The sequence below is a fragment of the Leptonychotes weddellii genome, chromosome 6 (assembly GCF_054177405.1).
Source record: "Leptonychotes weddellii isolate Sample4059 chromosome 6, ASM5417740v2, whole genome shotgun sequence".
NCBI lineage: Eukaryota > Metazoa > Chordata > Mammalia > Carnivora > Phocidae > Leptonychotes > Leptonychotes weddellii.
Window position 1 is genome coordinate 89,207,754 of NC_138374.1, and position 23,468 is coordinate 89,231,221.

At 39.8% G+C, this 23,468-nt stretch overlaps 1 protein-coding gene across 12 annotated transcripts in view; it reads left to right on the plus strand.

The window, feature by feature from the left end:
• Positions 1-7,298: 7,298 nt before the first annotated feature.
• The window catches only part of PRRC2C (proline rich coiled-coil 2C), a 90,965-nt gene continuing 74,795 nt past the window's right edge, over positions 7,299-23,468 (plus strand). For all 12 annotated transcript variants that reach the window (XM_081824605.1, XM_081824598.1, XM_081824609.1 and 9 more), the window contains exon 1: positions 7,299-7,529. The gene's annotated coding sequence lies outside the window, so the exon portion shown is untranslated. The remainder of the gene's footprint in view (positions 7,530-23,468) is intronic.

The window sequence follows — 23,468 nt, forward strand, 5'->3', positions numbered from 1 at the left end:
AGGGATGAAAAGGACAGTATATAGAATATAGAAAATAATATTGTATTAACTTTATATGGTAACCGGGAGTAACTACACTTATCAAGGTGAGCATTTTGTAATGGATATAAATGCCGAATCACTTTGTTGTACACCCGAAACTAATATAATATTGTATGTGAACTATACGTCAGTTAAAAATAAAACAAATACCTAGTCCCAGTGCTAACAAAGAAATGTACTATCAACCTTACTTCTCTTAATTACTATGGAGCAATAAAAGATGAAATAAAAAATGAAACTGGGGTGGTTCCATTTATACATTGTATATACAACTGGTCAGGGAGGGGGGAAAAAGTGCCTTATACTTTGAGAAATGCTACAGGCAACACCCAGTGTTACAATTTTAGAGGTAATTATTGAGCACTGTATATCCATCAGGAATATGTCAGGTTTCTATTTTCTGGGCTAACAAGTTAAGACATCCCCTATTCAGTACCTTCAATTACCCCCTGGCTAGTTTCCTTTTTAACCTTTTCTGCTCTGCATTCCCTAGACCCACCCTCTTTCCCTTTGGTCTCTAGATTCTTGCCCTTTATCATTACTCACTTCCTGACTCTGGTGAAATTCCAGCCTAAGGCAAAGCCGTGAGCCTGGCAAATCTGTGTTCTACTGTTTTCTCCTATCTCCTATCTCTTCCCTCCCTGCTTCCCCATGCTCCCAAATATCGTTCTCTGTTCATCAACAACACTATACCCTCTTGACTTGGGTCCACTGCTCCAAGAATTTAGTTACTTCGCTTAGCTAAGAAAAATCTGGAGAAATTCTGGGTGGACAGCAAATCCCAGTTAATTCAGATTTCACTAACATAGGACTTGTGATAAACGAGTAACACTTTTAACCAGATTGTACTTTTTATTCCATTATAAGAAAGATTTGCTGAGCCAGTTCATAATAGACTGATAAGAACAAAGATATTTATTCCACTTTATATAATGTAATATTTTATATGTGACATATAAATGTATGCATGTAACCTCTTACATGTATGTAGTATGTAACCTCTTACAACTTGACAAAAGGTAATTTTTTTGAGGCACTGGCAATATTTTTCTTTATTAGCAAAGTTCAATATCTGTTGAAGTTAAGAAAATTAGATTACATTTTCATACAGTATTTGGGTATTATGATTTTCATTACATCAGGCTTATAATGTTTCACAGTTTTACTAAATATGATTTGCTGGACTATTGGTGAAAAGAGACCAAAATTGTCCTGTGCACATAAACCTTTAAGAAACACTACTACTGGTGCGCCTGGGTGGCTCAGTAGTTAAGCATCTGCCTTCAGTTCAGGTCATGATCCCGGGGTCCTGGGATCCAGCCCCACATCGGGCTCCCTGCTCCATGGGAGGCTTGCTTCTCCCCCTCCCACTCCCCCCGCCTTGTATTCCCTCTCTCGCTGTGTCTCTCTCTATCAAATAAATAAAATCTTAAAAAAAAAAAAACCACTACTACTTGATGGACATTGGGGAGGGTAGGTACTATGGTGAGCGCTGTGAATTGTGTAAGACTGATGAATCACAGACCTGTACCCCTGAAACAAATAATACATTATATGTTAATAAAAAATTTTTTTAAAAAAGATATACTACTACTAATAAAGCATGATATGGCCATTGATTCTTTTATCTTTTACCTAATATCTCATAAATCTTCAGTGCCCCTAGGTTTATAGAATCAGTCCTAATGAGAAGGGTAGAAACTTAAAGCCAAACAAGGGGCGCCTGGGTGGCTCAATTAGTTAAGCATCCGACTCTTGATTTTGGATCAGGTCATGGTCTCAGGGTTGTGAAATTGAGCTCCATGTCAGGCTTTGCGCTCAGTGTGGAGCAAGCTTAAGATTCTCTCTCTCCCTCTCCCTTTGCCCCACCCCCACCCCCTCCACTCATGCACATGTGCACTCTCTTTCTCTCAAAACAAAACAAAACAAAACAAAAAACCATTAGCAAATAAGACTAGGCAATCACAAAGAAAATAGGTCATATTCTTTGGAGTATCAATTTGTTTTCAGTAAGAAACAGTTTGCCTGGTTGTATTTCACCAATTGGCAATTTGATAATGTAACCCTAAAATTAATTTTTAGAAAAAGCAGAACTGGAAATTGAATGACAAGCTTTCATTCACTATGTCATGAGAACATTTCCATTATGACAAATTTGCCTATGCTGAAGGAGTGTTAGGAGAGGTGCGAATAATACAAAACAAAGTAAATTTTAAAAGAATATTATTTGGCTCTGGACATTGGACCAATACCTAGAGATTTCAGTCTGATTTTCCCCAAGATACTGGAAATAAGGGAAATAAGACTGCTCTCTGAGAGCTAAACTTTAAGATTACACACAATGGATAAGACCAAAGTAAGCAAAGTCATCTTTAAAACACAAACTGGCCTGACCTGACTGTAACTTGATTTTTATTGAAACAATTTTGCTAAGAGGTTTGGGTAGCCATGGAAACGGAGAAAGGAGCATACAGGAGCACTTCAGTGCCCATCCGAGTGCTGTCAAGGAGAAAGCAGCTCAAATCAATAGCATGGCAGGATGTCCCTACTGTATTGGAGATCAATGCAGAAAGTTGCAACCATTGGAAATTGAGTATTTCTATCTTTGGGACAACATCATCCTGTCATGGAGATAGATGAATCAAGAACAACCTATACACATAACTCTACTCGTTCTGAATCTGTGCTCAGCAAGCAGCCTTCAGTAAGTTTGTCTATGTAGTAAATACACTGGCTTTGCAGTCTTGAGTCTTCAGGTATATAAATTGAAAATTAATAAATTAATATTCTGGTTATATATATCATTCTCATGACCTTGGCTAATATAAATTCATCTGATTGCTGGAGCTGTTTTATGTTGCCAAAGAAAGGTACTTCTGAGGCTAAAACATTCTAGGCCAGATCCTAGAGGGTTGGGAAAAATTCACCAAGGTAAGGCTTCCCTGTCCTCTTGGGGACAGTCAGTAGACTTTCCCCTGGCAATGACCCTACATCAGCCAAGCTTTTCCATTTCAAAAGACCATTGATACCAATGGGGGGCGGGGGGGGAGGTTGGTGTGTGCTTGTGAACTTACCTCTGTTTATTATTTTATTTATTCTAACATTGCTGCAGTGACAATCCTTGACCAGATTGGTGGGAAATACAGCTCAGACCAGGAGAGATGGCAGGGAATCCTTGAATTTAAAATATACCATATGTAATTCATAAAGTGGACACAAGTTTCCATTTACCACACATCTACCATATGCTCAAACTCAATATTATCATCATTACAGTCCCTTACTTATAGATACCCTCACTTCCCTACATTATACTTGCCTGGTAAATCCCAGCATGGATGAATGTATCTATCTCCTTCATAGCTGTACCAAAATGCTCTACACTGCTGGAGAAATCATATAAATAAACTGAATGACATATTTTACATCCAACATCACAAACATCAAAAGTGCTCTCAGCAGAGCATGCCAATCCTACTCTGTTCCTCACAGTAGGCTTAATTTTTCACTCTCTTACTTTTGAATCTTCCCCTCAAACTCCCACAAGCCAAGCCCCCTCAGCAGATTTCCTTGCTCCCTACTTCACTGAGAAAACAGAAGCCATCAATGGGACTTCCCTTTTGTTTCCAACATCGAATCATCAATACTCCCTACAGCTGCACCCACTTTCCCTTTCAAAGGTAAATCCTCCATCGGTGCCCTGAATCCACACCTTCACACCTTCTCAGGGACCTCCCTTCCTTAGGGTTCCCTCTCTCTTCTACATAATTGTTCCTCACCTCCTTCTGGATTATTCCCATCATCATACAAACATCATCTACTGTCTCCAATATTTAAAAATGTCTCTCTTTACTCCACATTCCTTCCAGCTACCTTGTTTTTCTGTCTTGGCAAAATTCAAGTTCTGGAAATAACTGACTATCCATAATCTCCACTTTCTCAACATCTATTTCCTTTTCAACTCACCATCATATGACTTTCTGACCTCGTTACTCCACCAAACTTCTTGTAAAAAATACTAGTAACCTCCATGTTGCCAAACACAATGGACACTTTTGGCTCCTTCTTCATATGACTTGACCTCTCAGCAGCATTTAACATATCTGAGTGCTCATGCCATCTTGTAATTCTCTCCTCTCTTGCCTTCTGTGACATCATCATCTTCAGGCTTCCCAGTTCTCTGGCTTCTTTGTTCTTTGCTATGTTCTCCACTCCCACCTAACCTTTACATATTGCTGTTGTTAGGACTGGCCATTTTTTTTCTTCTTTTCCTCTCCCTAAATGATCTAATCTGCTTCTACCACTTTAAACACATGTCTATGGAATGTGTGTGTATAAGTCTGAAACCCATATCTATGAGACTCAAATCTCTCTCTCCAACTCTGACTTCTCCTCTGAGCTCTAGACGTGCATGTCAACTGCATACTTGATCTACAGTTAGACATTACATGAACATCTCAAATTTAACATGTCCAAAATTTAATTTTCCCCAATTTTTCTTTTTAATATTGCTCCACCAACCAAATGATTTTCCTTCCCTCTTCCAACACCATAATCTCTATAAACGTTGCTGTCATTCACCCTATTGCTCAAGCCATAAATCTGTTGTCATTGATTTTCTTCTTCCCCCACATTTAGAAGCCATCATGTCCCACAAGCAAGTGTATTTTAGCTCCAAAATATATGCCAAACCTGTCTACTTCTCTCCATCTCCATGCCTCCATTTTAGTCCAGGCCACTATCATTCTTCACCACTGTAATTACTTCATCACTGCCTAGCAGGGCTGCTGGTTTCCTTTCTTGCCTCCCCACAATCTATTTTTCACACTCTTCACTCCCAGTAATCTTTTTTTTTTTTTAAGATTTTATTTATTTATTTGACAGAGAGAGATAGCGAGAGGAGGAACACAAGCAGGGGGAGTGGGAGAGGGAGAAGCAGGCTTCCCGCCAAGCAGGGAGCCCAATGTGGGGCTCGATCCCAGGACCCTGGGACCATGACCTGAGCCGAAGGCAGACGCCTAACGACTGAGCCACCTAGGTGCCCCACTCCCAGGATTGTTAAAATGTAAAACATCAGATCATGTGGTTCCTCATCTTAAAATCTTCCAAAAACTTTTCACTGCACCTAGATGACATTCTGAACTCCCTAATCTCGCTTCTAAGGCCCCTCTGAATCCAGCCCTCATCTTTCCTTCTAGCATCAAGTTGTGTCACTCTCTCTTTTAACTAAGTTCCAGGCATACTCCTCCCCTAGTTCCTACAACATTCCAATCTCTTTCCCAGATCAGGGCATTTGCAACTGCAGTTCACTTGGTCCAGAGCACTTTCCAGCTCTCTTCGCATTACTGCTTATTGTTATCATTTAGGTCCCAGTTTAAATGGCCCCTTCTCAGAAAGGTACTCAGTGACCACATTTTCTAAAGTAAATTCCTCCTGCTCTTCTCCCTGGTTATTTTTTATCTTGATATCCTGTTTGTTTCCTTCATTGCACATATCCAAACCTATTATTGGATCTGTATCACTAGACCAAGGTCTTAATTGTTCAGCACCTTTATATTCCCATTACCTAGCACAGACAGAAGGTGCTCAGTACATATTTGGCAAGTAAATAACACAAATTTGAGTAGATATTATTTTTTTATGGAAGAATAATTTTTGTAATTTTTTAAATATTTTAGGGGCACCTGGTTGGCTCAGTCGGTTAAGCATCTGCCTTTGGCTCAGGTCATGATCCCAAGGTCCTGGGATAGAGCCCCCAGTGGAGGCCCCCTGCCAGGGGAGCCTCCCGCAGTGGAGCCGCAGGGAGTGGAGCCCCAGGAAGTGGAGCCCCTAGTAGAACCTGCTTCTCCCTCTCCCTCTGCCTGCTTCCCCCACTCCCCCTGCTTGTGCTTTCTCTCTCCCTCTGTCAAGTAAATAAATAAATAAAATCTTTAAAAATAAATAAATAAAACCTAAAGAATATGTAATTCTTTATGAAACCTAAACAAATACCACATATAGTTACACACATACAGTATATACACTGTATGTATGCCCACATTTATCATTTGTGTGTCATAACAATTTTATGACTCACAAACTTCATTACACCTTAAAAGTGATTTCTGATTATAAAATCAGGAAATTATAGAAGGCATGCATACAATTTTTTTTTTTTTTAAGATTTTATGTATTTGCGAGAGAGAGAATGAGAGACAGAGAACATGAGATGGGGGAGGGTCAGAGAGAGAAGCAGACTCCCTGCTGAGCAGGGAGCCCGATGCGGGACTCGATCCCTGGACTCCAGGATCATGACCTGAGCCGAAGGCAGTCGCTTAACCAACTGAGCCACCCAGGCGCCCCCATGCATAAAATATTTTTAAAATCTGATTGTCCTAAGAAAACTATTGTTTGTTTGCTTTTTAAGATTTTATTTACTCATTTGACAGAGAGACACAGCAAGAGAGGGAACCCAAGCAGGGGGAGTGGGAGAGGGAGAAGCAGGCCTCCCGCAGAGCAGGGAGCCCCAGGCGCCCTATGTGGGGCTGGAGCCCCATGTGAGGGTGGGATCCCAGGACCCTGGGATCGTGACCTGAGCCGAAGGCAGACGCTTAACGACTGAGCCATCCAGGCGCCCCTAAGAAAACTATTGTTAACATTACCATTATTAACATGCAGAGTACATTTTTTTTAGTCTTTTCTATGAATATGCACATATGTGGGTGTTTTTATAGCATAATTATGGCATAAGCACATTATGGCATAAGCATTTCCCTGATCATTAAGTATTAATCTGAATTTAATGGGTTCAGAATAGTCCATTATGTGGATGTATCATAATGCATTTATCTACCTTAACCAACGGACAGGTTTTGGTATTATGAATATTGTATTCACATTTCTGGAAAATATCAAGATACCGTCAAATAACAAGGTTAAAGATTATGCATAGTGTAATGTTGTTACATAGTGCCAAACTGTTGGTTGAACCAATTCACACACCCATCCACCACATGCAAGAGTGCTCACTTTCCTGAGGCATATCAACCTACTACAGTCGCCGCCATCTCCTCAAAGTTCCTAGAGAGAGCTCAGGCAAAATCTTTACCGGGCAGCGGGAATTTCGACTGCAGGAACTCCCTCCTTCCAGCAGGAGGCACCGTCGCCTGTCGCCGGGGTTGGGCCGCCACGGAGGCTACACGTGATCTGGCCGTCTCTGCGCCGGGGGGCGGTCTTGCGGAGATTTGCCATACGTACGCCGCGGCATGACGTAGTACGTAGGGGCTGGCTAGCCGCCATCTTGCTTCTTTTTCTCGCTCGCTCTCTCCCTCTCGGGAAGCAGCGAAAGTGCTTTGGCGGTTCGTCCATCCGCAGCTTCGGCTTTCCCAGTCCGGTGGCTCTTCCAGCCACCCCCTACCCCCAAACTCCCCTTCCCCTTCCCTCGATCAGAGCCCGGCGGAGACTCTCGAAGTGCGCAGACACACTCCGCTTGACACTCGCCCTGGCCGGTAAGGAAAGCGAGGGCGTAGGGGCTGTGATCAAAGCGGGCCCCATCGGGGAGGGCTGGCGTGGGGCGGCCTGGGGCGTGGAAGCGCACCCCGACCCTGGCTGGCAGATACTGGGAAGCCGCTTGGAGGCGGCCTTGGGTCTAGCCACCCCCCTCTTTTTTTTTGGTTCCCATGATGTCTGTGTCTGGGGGAAGTCTCGGCCTCCTGGTCGGGGAGCGGGAAACCGGAGTCATACCCGCCCCATGTGGTCTCCAGCGGGAGTTCCGGACCCGTCGGTCTCTTTCTCCCACCCAGTCCCAAGCTCAGGCCCTGCGGGGGGGATTACTCGCCTTGCCGGCTAAAGAAGGGAATTTCCATCCTTGGGATAGGCGGGCGCGCGGTCTTTTTTTCTAATGTGTGGGATGCGTCCCCCAGACAACTCAAGGGCTTCATCTAGGGCCTTGGCTGCCTACTTCTTTCCGTATGTAGTGAGGGTGGAATTTGCAGTGAGCAGTGTCTGAGAGAGACCGGGTTAAAGACCTGGCTCCGTGGGAGGCTCTTGGGGGGAATCTGGACCAACCCTACTTCCGCTAGGGACGTGCTGCCCCAACTCCAGAAGAGGGTTTGGTAGTCATTTCATACCCTAGGCCTCGCCATCCCTTAACCTGCGTAGTGAATCCCACTCTGCAGCTCTCTGTCTTTGAGATAGCGTTAATATTATTGGTGTTACGGTAAAGGCCCCGCTTTAGGACTTGAAGAAAAGGGCATGGGGACCAATGGGAACACTGATAAATTGTTCTTTTGCCCGAGAGGAATGCGTCTAGTTCCTTTAAAGGGATGCATATTTGTTTTGACTTGGTTTGAGGTTTGGTGTGGGTTTTTTTGTTTGTTTGTTTTTGAGGTTTCCAACATGCCTGATGTTTGCTACCCAGACTTCTGCATTGGCCGATCTTCAGCCTAGGTTCATAGATTCATGCCTTGCTAGGGTACTTGGAATTAATTGTACGGTAGGCGGGTGTGCTGTAAGATTTTCATTTGGAATGCACCAGAAGAATCACGATTCTTGATTAAGTGCCTGATAACTTACTCCTTCCTGCAAATAAAAACGATAGAATGATACTTAAGCGCCCACCAAGTCTAACTCCAGCATTTGTTAAAAGTAGATTTAACCTCCTCTGTTGGTGATTAAGATGCTGCTCTGACTGGAGCCATTTTTAGGTGTGTGTCACAGATGCACTGCAGCATCGTTTCTGGCCCACCTCAAATGCATTGATCCCCTAAAAAATTAGGAATAGGTTGAATTTGGATTTTATCTTGAGCATGTAGTCAAATAGTAATTTTTTTCTTTTCAATAATGGACTTGTGAGAATCTAGGCTTTTTACTTTTATATTTTGGTTTGGTGAGCATATATATGTGGCTGTTTTCCCTCCACCATTAGTTGATGTTTTAATTGTACTGAGCATAGTAATAAGCCCTTTACATATATGATCTTTCCTTGAGGGAGGTGTTGTTGTTATCATCATCCCATTTTACAGATGAGGAAATGAAATCTACGATACTAATTTGACCAAGGTCACTGCTGTAGAGATTCAAGCCCCAACTGTCTAAATCCAAAGGATGCTCTGGGCCGTCAAACTGCCTTCCTGTTCCTTGTAATTTTAGGAACTGTAGTAACTAAAGATGCAGCATTGTTAACCTAGTTTTTTCTTTCCTTTGATTTCAGTATAGAAACATTGTTGCTTACAATGGTGAAAGTGTTGCAAGGTGTAAAAAAATAGTTATAACTACTTTGGGGATAGGATAGAAGCTAGTTTTTCTGTCTTTTTCTATTTAAAGGCCAGTTGGTTAAAACTCTTAAATGTATAGTACGGCATACAGTTTTTAAATTTTGAGATCTGGCCTCTATTATTGATAAAATATTTCCTCATCTGTAAAATGGAGGTGATGATAATAATAGTACTTCCCTCCAAGGTTTGCTGTAGTATTAATAAAGATAATGTGTGTAAAGGGCTTATTACTGTTCTTAGTACATAGTAAAAGGCCAACTAACAGTGAATTGGCAGAATATTGGTAGAAGAAAGTACTCTCCCAAGCAGTGAGTAATCTGTTTATTCTTAGAAAAGAGTATATATTCTTTGGGAGTTTAGATAGTTTTTCTTTCTTTCTTTTTACACCACACACTAGATTTTGTTTCTTAAAGATTTGTTCATGCTCTACAGTCAGTAACCCTGGGCTCAGTATGTTGAGCACAGCTGAAAATACAGAAGTTCTGACTCATTCCAGCCCATCTCCCCGCTACCCTTACGCCACCCCACCACCTTTATTGGTAAAATGTCTTTGAAGATTATATTATTTTCCCCTCCCTGCAAGTGGTTTCCTCTTGCCCTCCATCCAAACACTGCTTCGGCTTGTAAGCCAGTTGAGTAACTTCTGTTTCAGATGCTGTTTATGCCATATTTGTGTAAGACAAGGATTGATTACTGATAAAATGATATTGATAAAATTGATAAAAACAAATTGGTACAGAACCCTATTCTTACAGTGAAGGAGATCCAAGAGTTGTGTCTCACTGAGTTATGACTAATACACTTTCAGTAAAGTGAGATTTATAACTTATGAAAAGGTAACACAGTGATAGCTTATCTTCATCATTGTTAGCGTTAACTGTTGCTTAGAAGCTTGAGAATTAATGTTAGTTTTCTGAGTCATAACATTTTAAATTTCTCAATAATAAAGCCTTTGATGCATCAGTGAGGACATTTTGTGGTAAAAGAATTCTCTAGAGAGGGTAACTTCAGTACGTTTCCTATTATATATTTTTCCCAATCCCCAGAAAGGCTAAGTATAAACTGATGTTTTTGCCAGTTATATTTGTAGTCATTTTGCTGTAGATTAACAGAATGCCAGTCATATTTTAGGGCCTGTGTGTGCGCATGTTTGCTGGCAAATCACATGAAACAAGGCCTATTAGTGAATTTCAACAGTGGTCTGGTTGGTAGACAAAAACTTTTATATGGTTAGCATATACCTGAAAACAAGGTAGCAGTTAAGTTATTACTGTTAATGTGATGTAATGTTGTCAGCCCTGTGTGGTGCTGCTAGGTGCTCTACGTTAGAGGAGGATGGGGTGTAGTCAGCATTTGTGGAGCACACAGAGTATAAAAAACACTTGGGTATTACGTACATAGCATATTATCTAGTAATTTTCTTCTTACCTGTGTTCCAGTGCTAGTCTGTTTTCTTTTACTAAATTGTTTCCAGGTCTTCACCACCTTATACAGTGGTTGGCATATACCTAGATTTTATTATTGAATGTATGAGAGTGGGAAACAGAAGAAGAGACCCACAACTAAGATTAAACTGACAGATATCTTAGTGGAGCAAAGGCATACCTTGTCATCCCCCCACCCCCCTTATTTACACATTAGAATAGTATCAGATGCTTTCAAACAGTTTGTGTTTATGTACTATCCATTGTGAGATTTATTTGCAGCAGATTTTCCTTTCTGGTTTTTAGATTTATTCAACAAACATTAAAGATTCTTTTAATTTCATAAGGCCTAGTGAATCAGAGGAATATGGCTTTTGGTTCCCACTGCCAAGATGCTTACAGTTTTAAAGATTAATGTTTAAAGTTATCATGTGATGTTTGGATTTACACCAGAAGATAAAAATAAAGACATAAAAGCAGATAAGGGAAGTTTGGGGCAGAAAATCCATAAATGAAAATTGTCCATAGTATAGATCACGTGTCTAGTTGATTACAAGTGAAGGCATGATGGCCAAGAGAGGTCATGAATAATTGCAATTATTAATATTTGTTGAGCACTTTCCATGCCAGGTACTGAGCTAAGAAAGTTTTGTGGATTATCTTTTTCAATCTATACAGTACGCCTGGGTGGTGGATTATTTTATCCCTGTTACACAGCTAGAAAACTGGAATTTAAAGAGGTTTAAGTAATTCTTCTAGACTTACTTAGCTAGTATATGGGATTCGAATCATTGACCCAGAGCCTAACTGTAGTGCTTAAGTTCCACCCTACATGGACTTCCCAGTGGCCAGTATTGCCCAAACTTAGGACAAGTCATGACTTTTTACATCTTCAAATCACCTGTCTTAATATTTTTCTTTAATAACTTACCGTCTTTTAATTAAGTGAATTTCAAAGAAAACATACAGAATTATTTGGTGTTATGTTTTTTTTTTCCTCAATGTGCTTCAGAATAAACATAATTTTAAATATGCTTCTATGGACCACTTAAAATCATCTAATATGTCATCAGTAGTCTTTTGTATTTCACGCTTTAGGACATAAATGCTATAAGAAATGAATGCTGGGTAGGATCAGGCAACAGTTGGAATTGATGAAGGCCAGAAGTGATGGAAGCCTAGAATGGAAGAGATTCATCGCAGGCAATGGCAGCATTACAGGAGATGAGCTATAATTTAGAGCCTTAACTACATACTCGGGGCAACCATTTCCATGATAAACTGCAAAGTGAAGGTATTTGTTTAGACAGAAATTTAGCAGGATATCTTAGACAATCTATGGCAAGAGAAGGAGAGCAACGATGAATAAGTGACGAAGGAAGTCACTACAGAAATCAGGATGGAAGAGAATAATCTAAAAAATAGGATTATTACAGCTGAATGTAGCGGAGTTCAGAAAGATCTAAGAGAAGTGGCCTTTGGATTTGGCTGAGAGATCCTTGGTGACCCTAAAAGAATTTAGGTAATAAGGGTGGAAGGTGGGCGCCTGGGTGGCTCAGTTGGTGAAGTGACTGCCTTCGGCTCAGGTCATGATCCTGGAGTCCCGGGATCGAGTCCCACATCGGGCTCCCTGCTCAGCAGGAAGTCTGCTTCTCCCTCTGATGCTCCCCCATCTCATGCTCTCTCTGTCTCTATCTCATTCTCTCTCTCAAATAAATAAATAAAATCTTTAAAAAAAAAAAAATAAGGGTGGAAGGTTAAGCAGGGAGGAATAAGTAGTGAGACTTCTTGACTTTTAGGTGACTTGAATACTCAGTATGAGCTCTGGACTATGAGTGTAAAAACCTAGGTTTAAACCTTTTATCACCTAAGTTTTGTCCTTTGTGCCTGCTGTTAACTTTGGGGGCAAGTGACATGACTTCTTCAAATTTTAGATGCTTTTTGAAGGTTCTCACTACCCCACTTTGCTTTTATGAAAGACATACATTATTACTTGCTTTTTCTAACTGAAAATTCTGAAGACGATTTTTGTTTTTACGGAAAAAGGCAAAAAACGGAAATAGCAGTCAGCCATTATAGAGGCAGGGCACACCCTGAGCAGCAAGAGTCGTGCCACCAAGCTCCTTCCCCTGGAACTACACTCAGCATCTAGTTTGTCTCTGTGCTTTATCATCATCTATTTTGTGAATTTGTTAGCAAGACGTGTCCTAAGGTGTCAGAAAAGCCTAAGAGGTTATTTCTCGGGTCTGGGAACAACACAAAAAGTTTTCCATATAAATTAATGGTAATTGTTTCTTTGCTGTAGCCATTTCAGCTTACAAAAGGTTTCAGAGGAATACTTTGCTTTCTGATAGCAGGGGAAACCTGTTTATTCATCTGTGAAATAAGGAAAATACCCATGTCCCCTATCTCAGAGGATTGTTGCAAAGATCACATTAAATGTTTCCATTTATGTTTAGAATTTTATATTCTTTGGTATTGACATGAGCCTTGACCATATTTAAAACAGAAAAGAGAACTATGAAAAGTAGAAAGTTAAAGGTGAGGGTGGTTCTCTATGATGTTTGAAGATCTCCTCCAAATATATCTTGAGTTTACAAGATAAGAGATGGATGCACGTGTGGTTGGAGTATGGGTGGCTAGAGAAGTTAATACTTGATCATCCTTTCCTCTTTACTAATGAATAATCTGAAAGTGTAGGGCTGCTGTGTATAATTGTACAGTTTGTGTATTGCACATATGTGTGGGGGTGAAGGAGGCAACAAGGACTGAAACCTACTCCATGCTCTGCTTGCAGAGAGTCCTATGCTCTGGCTAGGCCTCCCAGGGGTAATTGTGCCTTCATTTCCCCACTTTTTCCCAATGCATCAGCACCTCACCCAGAGGATTACGTGTATCTTCCCGGAAGGGTATGTTTTTTCTATTTGCACAAAGACCCTGTGGAGGCCAGTGGATGCTCTCAAAGACTCCTAAGGAGATATATTAAGGATAATTTAGAACAAAACCAAAAACAGTTGGGAGACTGGAGAAGTGGTCACCAAGGAACAAAGCTTAGTACTTTTTACTAAAATGGTTTAAGTAGTTGGGCAAGTACACATTGACTTTATCCAGTGTATTTTATTTTAAAGATTTGTTTATTTCAGAGAGGTAGAGAGAGTGAGCAAGCATGCACGCACGAGCAGAAGGGGCAGAGCGAGAGAGAATCTCAGGTAGACTCTGGGCTGAGTGCGGAGCCCAACACAGGGCTCCATCTCAGCCACCCTAGAGATTACAACCTGAGTTGAAACCAAGAATCAGAGGCTTAACCAACTGCGCCACCCAGGCGTCCCTATCCAATGTATTTTAAAGATGAATATTGTAGCTTATTCAGTATTCCTGGTAACTAGGAAGCAGATCATATATGTAGATCTTAAGTAAAGAAGCACAGCATAAGAGGTATAGAATTAACTTCTGGAGGTCAGGAAAATGGAACAGATAGAGAAAAACTATAAGTTGTCAAAAAGAATAATGTGGCATTCACCTCATCTAGTAAATGGTAGACACACAGATTTGTTACTTTGCTAGAACAGTAATTTATGGTACAGAAGGTTTGATAACTACATATCTTTTCTGATTGTTAAGGCATTCTGCCCCAGAAACTTAATTCACATGTTTCAGTTTCTAAGAACAGCCTGAGTCCTTCTTCCATTCTGATTAGAATTCCAACAGATTTATTTATATTACACTTTGTTTTTAAAAATGACAATTTTTAATGCTTTTGCTGTAGTGCTATTTGAAGTAGAGGCACTCAACATATGGTGGTATTCTTAGCTTTTCTATTACAGCAGCAAATGTGATCTTAAAAAATATTTGATGTCACCCTAACTTTAGAATTACTGATTATAACAATTGGAGATCGAAATGAACTTAGAAGTTGACCAGTTCAGACTCTTACCCAAAGCAAGACCTTTTCATTTTAAATGGAAAATTTAGTTTCAAATTTGATAGACTAAATGTTTTCTGAAGTTAATTCATCAGTCTCCCCATCCTTACCAACTCCAGCTGCCATGAGAAAATACCATAGGGGCACCTGGGTGTCTCAGTTGGTTGAGTGTCTGACTTCGGCTCATGTCATGGGGCTCAGGTCATGAGTGGGCTCCCTGCTCAGCAGGGAGTCTGCTTTTCCCTCTGCCCCTCACCCTGGCTCATTCTCTCTCTCTCTCTCTCAAATAAATCAATAAAACCTTAGGGAAAAAAAAGGAAAATACTGTAGACTAGGTGGCTTAAGATGAATTTATCACAGCTCTGGAGGCTGGAAAACCAAGATCAGGGTGCCCACATAATCAGGTTCTGGTGAGGTCTTCCTGGCTTGCACATGGCTGCTTTCTAGCTGTGTGTCTTCATGTGGTTGGGAGAGAGCTGTGGTGTCTTCTCTTTAAAAGAGCACTAATCCCATTATGAGGCCCCATGCTCATTACCTCAGCTAAACCTAATTATCTCCCAAAGGACCTATCTCCAAATACCATCTGTCAAGTTGGGAGTTAGGACTTCAACATATGAATTTTGAGAGGGGAAACAATTCTTACATAGCTACCCCCCCTTTTTTTTTTAGTCTTTAGTGCATTGAGTCTTAAGACTTTTTACATTATCATATTTCTACAACAGATGGAATGCATTTTTACTGTATTTTGTTACTATAATTGTTTATTCTTGATATTTTATTCTGTATTGTAATACAGTAAGTTTTGAAAATAAAAACTTGAATCTTAGAATCTCTTAGCCTAAAATCACGTATTATTACATTTTAAAGATTTGATGTTTACCTCTTTTATAATGAAAATTAAATTCTGATTTTCCTATGGTGAGGTTATCTGGGCACTGGCTTTGCCATCAAGTCTGGATTTAATCTTGGCCCTATCTCTTCATGGCTACATGAGTTTGGGGCAAGCTATTTTTACTTGTCTAAAGTTGTTTCTTCATTGGTAAATTTTGGTGACTTGGGCTTTGAGCTCTTTTTCCCAACTTGATATTTTTACATTATAGAGTTCAGATTTTTTTTAAATGGCTTCAAGAGACATCACTACACTAGAGCGTATAGAACTTACATCCCTCTTCATGTTAGAAGTGGGAGACATAAATATGGAAGATTATTCAAGGTTTTAAATCTAGAGGTCAGAGAGGGGTGCCTGGCTGGCTCCAGTCGGAAGAGCATGCAACTCTTGATCTTAGGGGTCATGAGTTCGAGCCCCACGTTGGCTGTAGAGATTACTTAAATAAATAAATTTTTAAAAAATCTAGAGGTCAGGAAAGGTGGTTATGGTGAAGTTGGGGAGAAGAACGTGTTTGGGAAAGCAGGTGAGCTTTTTGTTTTTAACTTGTTTTTTTATTTTTATTTTAAGTAGGCTCCACGCCCAGTGCAGGTCTCAAACTCATGACCCCAAGACCAAGAGTCACATGCACCAGCTAGGCGCCCATTTTAAACTTTTTCTTTTGGAATAATCTTAATCTCATAGAAAAATTATAAGAATAGTGTGAAAAATTCTTGTATTCCTTCATCCCTATTCCCTGATTGTTAGCAGTTTACCATATTTATCACTCTCTGTGGGTATGTGTACACATGCACACTCAATCACATATACAATGTGTGCTTGACTTTTAATGTCTGATGTTCTAAACCCCTCTCATCACCTGAAACCTTAAGTTCAAATCACAAGCTCCTGTGCCTCCAATTTTCTTACTCAGTACATTTTCTCCTGTTTTTATTTTATTTTTTATTTTTTTAAAGATTTTTTTTATTTATTTATTTGAGAGCGAGCGAGAGTGAGAGAACACAAGCAGGGAGAGAAACAGCGACAGCACGAGTGGGGAGGAGAGGGAGAAGCAGACTCCCTGCTGAGCAGGGAGCTCAATGCAATGTGGGGCTCCATCCCAAGACCCTGAGATCATGACCTGAGCCTAAGGCAGACGCTTAACCGACTGAGCCACCAAGGTGCCCCTCTGTTGTTTTTATTAAATGAACAAAGCAATCCATACTAAGCTTGACTCAATAAGCATTTAATAATTACTATTGGTGGAGCTTTTATACAATCATATTAAAATTGGCAGTTCCTTCTGCTGTCTTCCTTATTCTCTTCCACCTTCTCCTGCTTTACTCTGTGGCTTAGACTTCCATGAAATGTTATTCTAACCATTTTCCTGGCAGTATCTTCTGCCTTGCTTTTCTTTACACATATATGGCACAGCTCTAATTCCTTATCATTCCAGCTGCTGTGTGCTTCCCACCACTCCCCACTCCTGAATGTGCTGCTGGACATTAATGAGAGTCTTCAAACTGGCCAGCCTTGGGAATACTTTATATCACTGGTTTCCAGCTTCTACTGGGGTGTCAGCACTGATTGTCAATGCCTCGTTTACCTAGTTGTCTGTCTTTCCTGCCAGTTCTTTGCGAACCTTTTCCAACCTTCTCACATTTCCTGTTATCTCCACTCAGTTGATGAGGACAACATGTCTTTTTCATTTGTTCCTAGGAGTGCCTGATAATGTGGTAGGCGCTGGATAAACATTTGTATGAATGAATAGGGGAATCAAACATTTTGAGTTTGTAGTTCTGTCTAGAAATTTGAGTGGAAACATTTTGTACTATAGACAATTAAAAATGTATGTCTGAAGATTGTAGTTTGAAGGAAAGTTTTGGGAATTATCCTTAGTGAAGCAGTGAACAATAGATGAGATGGCCAAGGAAGAAAGCACATAGAGGGAGCTGGTAAAGAGATGGCAAAAGCATGTTAACATTTATGTAGAGGGATAGAAAAAAAGAGCTGTCAGAGAGTCGCAGAAACCAGAGAATATGGTTTACACAGAATCTGTTTGCTTTTTATATTCGTATTGATACTTGACTATTACTTATTACTTACTAGAGATTTTTTATTTGTTCAGTAAAACATTTGTTGAGTGCATATAGTATGCTCATCTGGTTGCAGGTTCTTTTTAATGTTAACTATTTAAATCAGTGGGACATTGTATTTCATTTTCCAGAGGAACTAAATTCTCACATAAGGTTAATGAGGAAAGAAAGGTAAACAGAGCTTGGATACTTAGAAGCCCATGGTGGCCAGAAAGATAATTGTCATTTAATTGAATTGAGCAGATTGGCAATTTGTGAAAGTGTGTTCTTTTTTTTCAGAAATGCTAGATTTTAAATATCACTAAAAATAATGTTTTTCATATTGAGTATTTTTAAATACTTTTGTAATGGTGAGAAACCATAGAATCTTATAATTTTTGAGACTGAAGGAATTTTAGAGATCGTAGTTTATCTTGTCTTGATGTGGAAACCCTTTACAGATTTTTAAAAAATTTTTAACCTATGATAGCTGTCCTTCATGAAAACCATCCTTTTGTAACCACTGTTGGGTGTCATCCTTTCATTTTGAAAGGTTGATATTTATATTATGACAAACCGCTGTCTTCCAAATTTCCCTTAGACCTTTTGGAAATTGTTTGTTTTTAAAATACTGGCTTTTTTCCTTCTTGATTTCTTCTTTCATCTTAACATCCCCCCCCCCCCAAAAAAAATTGTTAAAAGGTAATATATATTCATTGTTCAAATCTGGAAAACGCAGATGCTCATGTTTTGGTATATCAAATTTCAACGAAAAATACTAGTTTCTTACTGTCATTGCTCAGGGTCACAGAAATATGATTACTTTCTCTTCCCTTAAAGGGGGTGTATTTATTATTCAATAGGCTCTTTTTGTAGACTGACCCTCAGACCCTAATGATTCAGATTTTTAGGTACATAGTAAGTAGGACAGTAATGTAAAAAAATATATATTCTTAATAGCTTGCAAATAACAAAAAGCTTTTAAAAAAAAAAGAAAAGAAAGATTTTATTTATTTATTTGACAGAGAAAGAGAGCACCAGCAGGCAGAGGGAGAAGCAGGCTCCCTGCTGAGCAGAGAGCCCAATGCGGGGCTAGATCCCAGGACCCTGGGATCATGACCTGAGCGGAAGGCAGATGCTTAACCGACTGAACCACCCAGGCGCCCCAAGCTTTTTTTTTTTTTTTTTTTTTTTAAATATTTCATTTATTTGACAGAGAGAGAGAGAGCACAGCAGGGGGAGCGGGAGAGGGAGAAGCAGGCTCCCTGGATCCCAGCACCCTGGGATCATGACCTGAGCAAAAGGCAGATGCTTAACTGACTGAGCAACCCATGCACCCCCAAAAAGCTTTTTAAAATTAAAAATGATACAAATGGAGGATGGAGATCCTTTGTTCTTCTGTGACTGTGCCAGTACATTTTTTGAAATCAGAATCTGACAAGTTGAAAAGAAATGCCCCTGTTGAGCTTACTGTTTCAAGGATTTTTAAATTACTAATTGTGTAAGTTGTACCATTTTGTTACTTAAGATGTGGATCTGCAGAATGCAGCCATACCTTTATTCAGCAACTGAGATTTTTTTAATTAATTTTCTTCAGTAAATAAACTGGGCATTACTCCTTAGCCTAGCCTACTAGACTTCTGCCTACTCTGACTTCCTCTCCTTCCTCTCCCCATGACCTTTACACCTGAACCCTTTTATCCCAGATCAAAATTGGGTTTTTCCCCCCCCAGTGCTTCTCAACTGTGGTTATAGTTGCATACCTTGGGGATATTGAGGGTTCAGTTCCAAACCAGTGTAATAAAGCAAATATTTCAATAAAGGGAATGAAATGAAATTTTTTTGGTTTCCGAATGCATATGAAAAGTATGTTTGTGCTATATTGTAGTGTATTAATTGTGCAATAGCATTATGTTTTTAAATATCTTTTGTATATATGTTTATTTTTTAAGATTTTACGTAATTATTTTAAAGAGAGAGAGAGAGACAGCATGAGCAGGAGTGGCAGACAGGGAGGGAGAGAGAGAATCTCAAGCAGAGTCCACCCTGAGCTCGGAGCCCAGCATGGGGCTTGATCCCAGGACCCTGAGATCATGACCTGAGCTGAAACCAAGAGTCAGATGCTTAACTGCCTGAGCCACCCAGGTGCCCCAGCAATGTATATGCCTTAATTAAAATTTACTTTATTGCTAAAAATGCTAGCCATCATCTTAGCTTTCAGAGTTGTAATCTTTTTGCAGTGTAAGATTCTGCCTCCATGTTGATGGTTACTGACTGGATTATTTTTGCAGCTTCTACATCAGCACTTGCTTTAGCTTGCATTTGTATGTTATAAAGTGGCTTCTCTCCTTTAACCTCATTAACCAACCTCTTCCAGTTTCAAGTTTCTCTTGAGTTTCCTCACCTCTCTCAGCCTTCATAGAATTGAATAGAGTTAGGGCCTCACTCAGGATTGGGTTTTGGCCTAAGGGAATGTGACTGTTTGATCTTCTGTTTGATTGGGATCACTGAAACTTTCTCCATACCGGTGGTAAAGGTGTTGCACTTTCATTCTTGTGTCCACTGGAGTAGCACTTTTGATTTTCTTTAAGAACTTTTCTTTCGGGGCGTCTGGGTGGCTCAGTTGTTAAGCGTCTGCCTTTGGCTCAGGTCGTGATCCCTGGGTTCTGGGATTGAGTCCCGCATTAGGCTCCCTGCTCAGCGGGAGGCCTGCTTCTCCCTGTCCTACTCCCCCTGCTTGTGTTCCCTCTCTCACTGTGTCTCTTTCTGTCAAATAAATAAATAAAATCTTTAAAAAAAAAAAAAAAAGAACTTTCGAATTTACAACTTGGCTAACTTTGGTGCCAGGGGCCTAGCTTTTGGCCTATCCCTTTCTCACTGAACTTAATCATTTCTAGCTTTTAATTTAAAGTGAGAGACATGAGAATTTTCCTTTCACTTTAACACTTACAGACCATTGTAGGGTTATTAATTGGCCTAATTTCAATATTGTGTTTCGGGGAACAGCTGGTTGGTGGGTGGTCAGAGCACACCCAACATTTATCAGTTAAGTTCATTGTCTTAGTTTGTGGTGCCCCAAAACAAGGATAATAGTAACCTCAGAGATCACTGATCACAGATCACCATAACAAATATAATAATAATGAAAAAGTTCAAAATATGAGAATTACCAAAATGTGATACAGACATGAAGTAAGCAAATGCTGTGGGAAAAATAGTGCTGACAGATTCGCTCATTTGATGCAGGGTTGCCCCAGACCTTCCATTTGTAAAAAACACCGTATCTGCAAAGCACAATAATGAGGTAATGCCTATACTTAAAGAGACAGCTGAGGAGCCAGACCCATTCTGAGAAATTCTGATTTAATTGGTCTGGCACAGGGACTATAGTATCTTTAAAAACCTTCCGGGATAAGTCTGCAGCCTGTTGTTGAGAACTACTGATTGATTTTTCTTCCCTTGTGTCATCTTTTCAGAGAGATCTTTCAGACCTTTACCATTGTATCCAGTCTCTTTCCCCTCTTTGCTATCCCTTTACCCAGCTGAGTTTTTTTTATTCTTGTATTTTTATTTACTTATTGTTAAAACTTCCATGAAGGCAGGGGCCCCATCTATCTTTCCATGATAGATCTTAACATCTAAGACAGGGTTTGGCAGCTTATTCTCAACACATTTGTTGTATCTTGTTGAATGAATATTTGTCATTGTAGCAGTGAGGAGGCAATATCAGTCGTATTGTTTCTGTGTAACCTGTAGAGGATTGCTTTGTGAAATTGTATTTCAGAGAATTTACTAAATCATCCAGCAGGCTTTAAGAGGACATTGGTTTCATTATTTAAGGTTTTAGTATCCAAGGACAAACACACACAAGGTATGTTACCCCTTGGAATCTTATGGATGTGAGTTAGGTTCTTATGCCAGTGCTCAAAAGGAAGAGATGTTACCATACTTGCAAGTACCTTTGATGGTGTAAGGAGCATTAATGACAGTTGTGTTATGCTCAGTGAATATTCACTTAACACACAGTAGTTATATGCATCTTTTTGTTACTTTCTCCCATTTTTATTTGCATAAACCACAAGAAGTCAGACGAACGCACACTTATCAACTACTTTTTGTTTACCTATAGTCTTTGTTATTATTCTTCCATATTTTAGTTATGTGTTACACCATTGAGGATAGATGTTTAAATTCTTTTTACTTAATCATATGCATTTTTTCATCTACTGGTCTTGAAACTAATTTTTTTTCATTTCAAGCCATTGCTCTTAAAAACATTTGCAATTTTTTCTTGTTTTCTGTTACAAAAGCAAAGTGCATTTACTGTTTAGATATTGCAGTATGTATAACAAAGAGTCAAAATTCCTTACAATCAGGTGTATAGCTGCTGCTGATAATTTGTGATATGGTTTTGTAGACTTTCATACTTGGCATATATATTTTATTTTTTAATACTTAACATATTATTTGTTTAAAAATCATATATACTTTTTAACTTTATCTTGAGCATCTTTCTGTATAAATCTCTGCTTGTTTTTATAAAGATCTCAAACTAAACATGTTTAAGACAGAACTCTTGCCTCACCTTCTGCCCCATCTTCCCTAAATCTAGTCTTCCCCACCTTACTTCATGTCTTGCTCTTCAAGCTCAAGACCAAAATTGTCCTTGTTTCCTCTCTCCTGGCCTCCTCTACCTAGTCTCCATTTTTCAGCCACAGCTACATCATGTTGTGCCTAGGCTTTTGTAGTCTATGATGTTTCCATGTTCCACCTTTGGCCCCCTACAATCCATTCTCGACATTGTAGCCAGGTTGTTTTTATTTTATTTATTTATTTATTTTTTTTTTTAAAGATTTTATTTATTTATTTGAGACAGAGAGAATGAGAGAGACAGAGAGCACATGAGAGGGGGAGGGTCAGAGGGAGAAGCAGGCTCCCTGCCGAGCAGGGAGCCCGATGTGGGACTCGATCCCGGGACTCCAGGATCATGACCTGAGCCGAAGGCAGTTGCTTAACCAACTGAGCCACCCAGGCGCCCCTGTAGCCAGGTTGTTTTTAAAAACCAAAGTCATGTCTCTGCTCAAAATGAATGCTCAGAATCGCATTGCTTTAAAGATAAAATTTAAAATTCTAATAGTCCTTCTCATCCAACCTTTTCTTTCCCTTTCAACTCTCCCTTTCTTACTAACTTCGACTTCACTAGCTTTTATGTTTTTGAACATGATAAGCATGTCAGGACTTGAGGGCCTTTTTTTTTTTTTTAAAGATTTTATTTATTTATATGACAGAGAGAGACACAGCGAGAGAGGGAACACAAGCAGGGGGAGTGGGAGAGGGAGAAGCAGGCTTCCCACTGAGCAGGGAGCCCCATGCGGGGCTCTATCCCAGGACCCTGGGATCATGACCTGAGCCAAAGGCAGACGCTTAACGACTGACCCACCCAGGCGCCCTGACTTTAGGGCCTTTGCATTTGCTTTTTCTTCAGCCTTGAAGCTGACTCCTTCCCCATTAGATCCAAATCAGAAGCCTTTCCCTCAGAGAGGCCTTTAGTGATCAACTAATCTAAAATAATTACACTTTATTACTTTCTCATATTGTCCTGTTTAGTTTCATTCGTAGCATATGTCACTATCTGAAATAATCCTATTTACCTATATTTTGAATCTCCACATTAGAAAGTAAGACCCCTGAGAGCAGATTCTAGTGTTCTGTCAAAGATTTCTTTATTTAACCCAAGGTTGCAAAGATTTTCTCCTTTGTTTTCTTTAGAAGTTTTATAATTTAGGTTTTTACATTTTGTCTATGCTCCTTTTTAAAACAAAATTGAGATATGACTAACGTATAGCATTGTGTAAGTTTGAGGTGTACATGTTGATTTCATGCACT